General features: G+C 33.2%; 1 pseudogene; it reads left to right on the top strand.

Annotated features, from left to right (window-relative positions):
- The first annotated feature begins 6,832 nt into the window (after positions 1 to 6,832).
- LOC140693890 (olfactory receptor 4A47-like) lies at positions 6,833 to 7,762 on the top strand (annotated as a pseudogene).
- Positions 7,763 to 8,352: the final 590 nt, after the last annotated feature.

The following is an 8,352-nucleotide window of genomic DNA, read 5'->3' as shown; positions in this document are numbered from 1 at the left end:
ACATACATTTCAAAAATGTTCTCCTAGAACAGTCTACTCTAGCAATAGAAATAAAAGCAAGAATAAACAAATGTGACCTAATGAAACTTACAAGCTTCTGCACAGCAAAGGAAACCATAAGTAAAACAAAATGACAACCTATAGAATGGGAGAAAATTTTTGCAAATGAAACCGACAAAGGCTTGATCTCCAGAATATATAAGCAGTCCATATGACTTAATAAAAAAAAAGTAAACAACCCAATCCAAAAATGGGCAGAAGACCTAAACAAGAAACTTTCCAAAGAAGAAATACAAATGATCAATACTCACACGAAAAAATGCTCAATATCACTAATTATCAGAGAAATGTAAATCAAAATTAGAAGAAGGCATCACCTCACACCAGTCAGAATGGCCATCATTCAAAAGTCCACAAATGACAAATTCTGGGGATGCTGTGGAGAAAGGGGAACACTCCTACACTGCTGGTGGGAATGCAGTTTGGTGCAGCCACTGTGGAAAACAGTATGGAGATTCCTCAAAAGGCTAGGAATAGACTTACCATATGACCCAGTAATACTGACCCTGGGCATATATCCAGAAGGAACCCTACTTCAGGATGACACCTGCACCCCAATGTTCATAGCAGCACTATTTACAATAGCCAAGACATGGAAACAGCCTTAATGTCAATCAACAGATGACTGGATTAAGAAGTTGTGGTATGTTTATTCAATGGAATACTATTCAGCCATAAAACCCAACAACATTATGCCATTTGCAGCAACATGGTTATTCATGGAATATGTCATTCTAAATGAAGTAAGCCAGAAAAAGAAAAAAAATACCATATGATATTGCTCATATGTGGAATCTTAAAAAAAAAAGAAGAAGAACATAAATGCAAAACATAAAGACACATAGGTATAGAATACAAACTTGTAGTTGCCTAGGAGGGGGGTAAAAAGGGATAGACTATGAGTCCAAAATTTGTATATATTGATAGGCATATGTAGAATAGATAAACAAGACTATGCTGTATAGCACAGGGAAATATATACAAGATCTTGTGGTAGCTCACAGTGAAAAATATGTGTCAATGAATATATGTATGTTCACATATAACTGTAAAATTGTGCTCTACACTGGAATTTGACACAACATTGTAAAATGACTATAACTCAATAAAAATGTTTAAAAAATAAATGAAAAAGAAAATACAATAATAATGATTATAAAAATAGGAACCATATGAAATGGTGCAAGTGAAAAATAAATCTCCTTTCAAAATATTTCTAAACAAACTAAGAAGGAAAGAATGATAAATTTGACCATAGTAAGAACTTTTGTTCAACAAAAACACCTGAAAGAAAGTAAAAAGGCAAGTTACAAAAAGAGTTGAGAAAGTATTCATATAAAATTGGGATGATTTTTGCCTAGAAAGCTTAGTAAAACATCCTGCAAAACCAAACCAAACCAAACTTCTTTTTCATCCTTTTTAGTGTTTCCCAGTGTTCTTACCTAGAGTTAGTGCAAAGCCTCTTTCTTAAGATTTTTCAAGTATCAATCTTTGCACATATAAGCATATTTACATATGTGTATGTGGATATATGCCTGCATGTAAACACTTACATTTTACTATTCAACATCTTGAGCATCTTTTCATACCACTCTATATAGATCTAACTCATGCTCAGTTATTTGTATAATATGTGATGTTCCCTTATAATATTCCTGAATTAATGCACCCAGTACTTTTCATGTCATTTCAATCTTTTTCTATGATACATAATTCTGCAATAAGTATATATCTTCTCAGGTATGTGTTCCTAGAAATGTCAGTTGCTATAAGTAGAACTTTTGGGTCAACAGGGAATATGTATTTAAATGTTGATATTCATAGTTATTGCCAAAATGCCATTCATGAAGTTGTACCTACAATTCTGCCCATAGTCTGAGACTATCAGCTTGTCCCCATTCTCAACAACCAGTGAATATTTTTTGGTATATGACAAGAAGGTTCATTAAAGAAATTATAATTCATTTTCATATATAGTTAAAGAAGATTGTGTTTTATTGTTTTCTAAATGACCTTTTTTTGTAGTTGCTTAATTATCTTTCACCACTAATTTGAAATCCTCATATTACTGTATTCTAAATTTCCATAAATATTTGAATGCAGTTCAGGACTCAGTTCCATTGGTCTTTTCAGTCATGTACCATTTAATTTATGATATAGTTGCAATTCATCTAGAATACATTTAGAATAATAAGTCTAACACTCCCTCATTACTCTTCTTTTCCAGCATTATGTCTGTTCTTGCAAATTTAGGACATCAAATTAAATTTATAATAAGCTAGGCTAGTCACAAAAATTTCTGTTATTTTTCAATGCATTTTTATTTAGGATGACTAATTTAGGAAGGGTTTATATCTTTAGAGATTTGAGAATTCCTCTCCATGAAGAGAGTTAGGTGTTTTCATTTAGTCCTTTGTACACTCTTTGGTAATGCTTTACATGTTGTTTATGTGTTACTTATTCGTCATAGATAGTGGCTGTTCTTCTTCCCTGACCCCGTCAAGGTCCTGACACTCTTACTGTAAGGAAAACCATGTTTTAGTAAGTGCATGACTTAAAACTTTGCTGAACATCTTTTGGTGCTGCTGAAAGAGGCTGGAGGAATAACTCTCCCAGACTTCATACAATACTATAGAGCTACAGTAATCAAAACAGTATGGTACTGGTACAAAAACAGATATATGGCCTAATGGAACAGAATAGAGAGCCCAGAAATGAACCCACAAATTTTTGGTCAACTAAACTTCGACAAAGGAGGCAAGAACACACAATGGAATAAAGACATCATTCTGCTGATGGGTATGACCTATGACTACTATGTGTCCATCTGTACTACCTGACCACCAAAAGCTGATAGAGATGTGGTCATCTCTGGGAGTCACCTGGGCTGGAGACTTATCCATCCAGCAGTTTAAATCCTCTTCACAGTCTGGCACCCTTTTTTGGCCCCAGTGACATAGATCACTTTGTGTGTGACATGAACTCTGTTGAAACTTATCAACATGGACAGTCATATTTTTGTCTCTTTGTTGCTACCAACAAAGGGGTCATCTTTCTGTTAAACTTACTCCTTTTGATGGTCTCCTATATCATGACCCTATACACTTTGAAATCTCATAGCTTGGATGGTAGGTGCAAAGTACACTCCACCTAAGCCTCTCACATCGCTCTGGTCATTTTATTCTTTGTACCTTGCACATGTATGTATCTGCCTCAAATTATCACTTTTTCAATTAATTAAGCCATGGCTATATTTTATACTGTGCTAAATTTTGTGTTAAACTCTATTATACCCTAAGATGTGCAGAGGTTAAAAATGCTATGGAGAAGTTCTGAGTCAAAAGATGACTTCATCAGGGAAATAATGAAAACAATGTAAAATAACTTTATCCCTCAAATGGTTACAAGTTAAAGAAGATAATTCCTAATTTTCAGGGCCAAGGGCACACTATTTGTCAAAGGTATGTGGATGTTGGCATTAGGCAATCTGAGGAGACCTTAACAGGAAATCATCCTTATAAAAATAGCCTATTTAGATGTTTTTATTGCCAATTTGGTAGTCAAATGTTAAAGTATTATCAGAACCAGTTTTGTTTCTTGTTAAAATGCAATTGTTCACTACCTATGAAATTGCAAAGCAAAATAAAGCATTTTGGGAAAATAGGAATTTTAGAGTATTTATTTTCCAATTTCTCTTTTGATCCTTTCTAATACTCTGGCATATCTTGTCTGGTTCTCTAATTTTCTATTTCTTCCTCTGAAATATAAAGTCTACCATGTTTTTCCTGTATTATTTGTGGAAAACTTATTGTTATTATAATCTTAAACGTATATTTGGATTAAAAATCTCTTTTTCCAGTTTTGCTTTGTTGATTGGGATTTTATGTATCATACATACATTGCTGAGGAATAGGTGATAAAATTTAGTACACTATGATGGTAAAGAGCTTAGTGTTCAAAAAGATAATTCTGAGTTCAAATCTTAGTTTTGCCACATACAATGTAAACTTTGGCAAAAGGTCTATTTATGAGATGGATATTTTCCTTAACTAAAAAAATTGCTTGTCTTACTTTGCTTACTCTAACCTTAAAGGAGCACTAAGTGAAATCCAGATTCTTTACCAAGACCTGTAGTGCTCTGCAGAGATCGTATCTTGTCCACCTCTTTGACCTCAGTTTGTTCTATCCACTCCCTTTCTTATTTCTCTTCAGGCACAATGACTTTTCAGTGTCTTGAACTTGCTGAGCTCTTTCCAATGTTGGAGTTTAACACAAGTAACAGAGCTTCACCTGGTAGCTGCTTTTTGTCTTTTTTTTTAACATTTTTTACTGAGTTATAATCATTGTATAATGTGTCAAATTCCAATGTAGAGCACAATTTTTCAGTTATACATGTACATATATATATTCATTGTCACATTTTTTCCTCTGTGAACTACCATAAGATCTTGTATATATTTCCCTGTGCTATACAGTATAATCTTATTTATCTATTCTACAGCTTTTCATCTTTTGGATCTCAGGTATAATGTTACATTTTCTAAAGACCTTTTCTGACTACCTTATTATCTGCTGTAGATGCTTCCTCTTATTTTCTGTCATTATGCCCTGTTTTTTGTTTTATTAGCAAGATCACAGATTATAATTATCTTATTAAGTTGTTTACTTTTTAAATGTCTGACTGTATTATAGGGTCAATGCAGGCAGCACCTTTTTCCTGATTTTTTTTCTGTTTAATAACTGCTATATTCTCTAGCTTACAGCATAGAGCCTGATAAACAAGTAGGCCCTCAGTAAAATTTTTAACAAATAATAATTTGGATAAATAATGCTTTGAATCTAAACTGGAGATGAAAATTTAACATCTTGAGCCCCACACTTACAGGCAGAAAACATTATGCATTGGATCAAAAGAAAGAATCTTCCCATGGTTAAGTGAGGAAATAAGTGATAAATTCATTTTTCTTGGAACAAAATGACAAGGTTAATATTTTATTCTCTACTGGCTAAAGTTCCTTAATGGTCCTGAGGCTATGTTTTTCTCCTTGTCACATCTTCCTGACCCCAATTATGCAATTGGTTTAACAGTATATTTACATAGAGATGTTCTTTTAAGATCTGATGGAAAATCACAGTGAATATAATTAAGTCTTGGACAAATCAGTCTTGGATACACTCCAACTGCATGACTTGATATATCTGGTTAGAAGGTGTAGGATGTCCTATGATCTTTGCCTCTATTGGGGAGAAGTTGCTATCCTTTTTAGAACTGTTTTAACTTATACAGTAGTTGCAATAAAACAATAGAATGAGATGGCCACAAATACTGCACCATAAATTTTCCTTATTTTAGTTACTATAGGTTAGTTACTTGAGACCTATTTCCCTTTTAAAATATTTACTAACTTCTTATGTGACATAGATTTGTTTGCCTTTTTGATAAATTACTCAATATGAAAAATTTTTGTTTTTCTGTTTGCATCATGGAATTCCTTTTAAACAGATCTACAATGCAAGTAATAATAATTTTTTATAATATTTAGAAGACTCTGCAAAGAAAATAGACAGACATAGTCATGTGAAATCAAATATGTCTTTAAGGAATAATGTAGTTTTTTGTCCTTGGATTGAAGAGATATTTCCAGGTCCTTATGACATAGTTAAAAAGGCTCCTTGCTGATCGTGAACAAGACTCCAAAAGGTAACCTTGTAACAGTTGATAGTGGAAGCCGGGCTTTTGAATTGTGTAAATTATTGTATTATGTAGGAAATTACAAACTTGAACTTATAAGAATTGAAAAGTTGAAAAATTTTTTCTAGGATCACAGGAATTTTGAAGTCAACCATAGTATAATTCCATTTCTCTCACTGAAAAATGTATGACTTTGAGTTTAATATTCTGAGCTTATTTCTTCAACTAAAAAATGAGCATAACAATATTTGTTACAGCAAAGATTAAATGTTACACATTAAATGTGATTTTATTAATATATGTATGTTTATAGTTGTACATACATATGTATGTATATATGTATATATAAAAACATCTATGTAAGCATGGATATAGCATCTGATATATAGTTTTGCATAAAAATGATAGGTATTCCACAGTATTAACATTTCCTTTCATTAAACTGTTTTGTACCATGTAATGAATTGGAGAAAACCCAGGAAGCAATAGGTTTATGTGGAAAATTTTAAATTTATTTTAATAAATATTAAATTGATATCTGTTTGAAAGTGTCAATTAGGTAGTTGTATACACAGATCCATTCATAAATGGTTCTCTCCACTTTGAATATATAAATTACCTTAAGTGATTCTTCACCTAAATATCACACTTGTGTGACTTTATGCATGTGCATCTTTTCATAGAATTCCCTTTCCCTCCACTCTTGTTCTCTCCTCCTTTCAAACTCAGCTAAAGCATTTCTTTCCTTGGGAGGAATTTACAGATCCAGAGTTGATTTAGATGATCTGAAACTGTGAACCCTTACCACACGAGTATATTTATAGGTACACTTTAAATAAAATTAGTCTCTGTACTCTGACACCTCATTATATATCAAGTCACTGAGAATAGTGAACCATATTTTGTTCAACTTGGTGATCCTGTCTATATCAGGCTTGACTCAGATGGATTCTCCATGTGCATTTTTGATTGAATGAATAAAAAAGGTAATGCTTACAATACATGTAAAGGTTATTTTCTTTTATTTGATTTATAGGTAAACCGTTCCTAATATCTGAAGTCAACACCTATAAGGAATAGATGGAACCAAGGAACAATGTGACTCACTTTGTCCTTCTGGGCTTCACACAGAATCCAAAGGAACAGAAAGTTATTTTTATTATGTTCTTGCTCTTCTACATTTTGACCATGGGAGGCAACTTGCTCATTGTGGTGACTGTAACTGTCAGTAAGACTCTGAATTCACCAATGAATTTTTTCTTGCTAGCTTATCATTAATGGATGTCATTTATTCCTCATCTACTTCTCCCAAACTGATTTAGAGCTTGTTCCTTGGGGGAAATACCATGTCCTTCCAATCTTGTATCATACAGCTCTTTTCTGAGCACTTTTTGGTGGGTCAGAGGTCTTCCTTCTGTTGGTGATGGCCTATGACTGCTACATGGCCATCTGTAAGCCCTTGCATTATTTGGTTACCATGAGGCAAAGAGTGTGTGTTGTGCTGCTGCTGGTGTCCTGGGTTGGAGGTTTCATGCACTCAGTAATTCAACTTGGCACTATTTACGTGCTCCCATTCTGTGGTCCTAATGTTATTGATTACTTTATGTGTGATATGTACCCTTTACTGAAACTCATTTGTACTGACACCTCTATCACTGGCCTTTTAGTGGCAGTGAATGGAGGACTGATCTGCACTATTGTGTTTCTGCTCTTACTTATCTCGTATGGAGTCATCTTGCACTCTCTAAAGAACCTGAGTCAGGAAGGAAGGTGGAAAGCCCTCCAGACCTGTATTTCCCACATCACTGTGGTTATCTGCTTCTTTGTCCTTTGTATGTTCATGTATCCAAGACCTCCTAAGACCTTCCTTATTGACAAATCATTGGGTGTGTTTTATACAGTCATCACCCCAATGCTGAACCCTCTAATCTACACTCAGAAATTCAGAGATGACTAATGCCATGAAGAAGCTCTGGAGAGGAAACATTCATTGTATCCCATAGTAAATAAGTGCATCATCCACCATGAAGAGAGTTGTACGACATCAGGGGCCACAGTCTTGGAATTCAGGAGTCTAAAATCTGATGCTGACTTCCTTTTCTTCAAAGAATTTATGATAATTATAACTAAAGAATACAACTATATAATTAAAAAATACAACTACACAATTATGCTGTTAGTAAGTTTCCTTCCCTGGTAGAATATAAGGTCTATAATGTCATTTTTATCACTTCACCTAGAAAGATGTAATGCCTATATTGTGAGGAGTCAACAATATATAACTAATTAGTAAGAAAATTTTTATATAATTACACTGGTTTTTAATTAATTTATGCATTTTGTTTTACTTTTTTCTGAGACAGATTCTTGTCATTTAATTCTTTTAAAATAATATTTGAAGTATTTAATGATATGTAGGCTTTTTAAATAAGATTTTATTTGCATTATACACAAAAATTTTAGTATAATTCTAAGAAATTAACGTGTATTAGATAATAACAAAGAGCAAAATAAAAAACATACAAAATGGGATAAAGTGTAGAATGGATTTCTTATTTATGTCTCAGCATAAATTCTCCAGTCCTCTTTACCAGAGGGAA

This window comes from Vicugna pacos, unplaced genomic scaffold (genome assembly GCF_048564905.1).
Source record: "Vicugna pacos unplaced genomic scaffold, VicPac4 scaffold_20, whole genome shotgun sequence".
Classification (NCBI taxonomy): Eukaryota; Metazoa; Chordata; class Mammalia; order Artiodactyla; family Camelidae; genus Vicugna; species Vicugna pacos.
The sequence above is the reverse complement of the archived record's forward strand: the minus strand, read 5'-3'. Positions and strand labels throughout refer to the sequence as shown.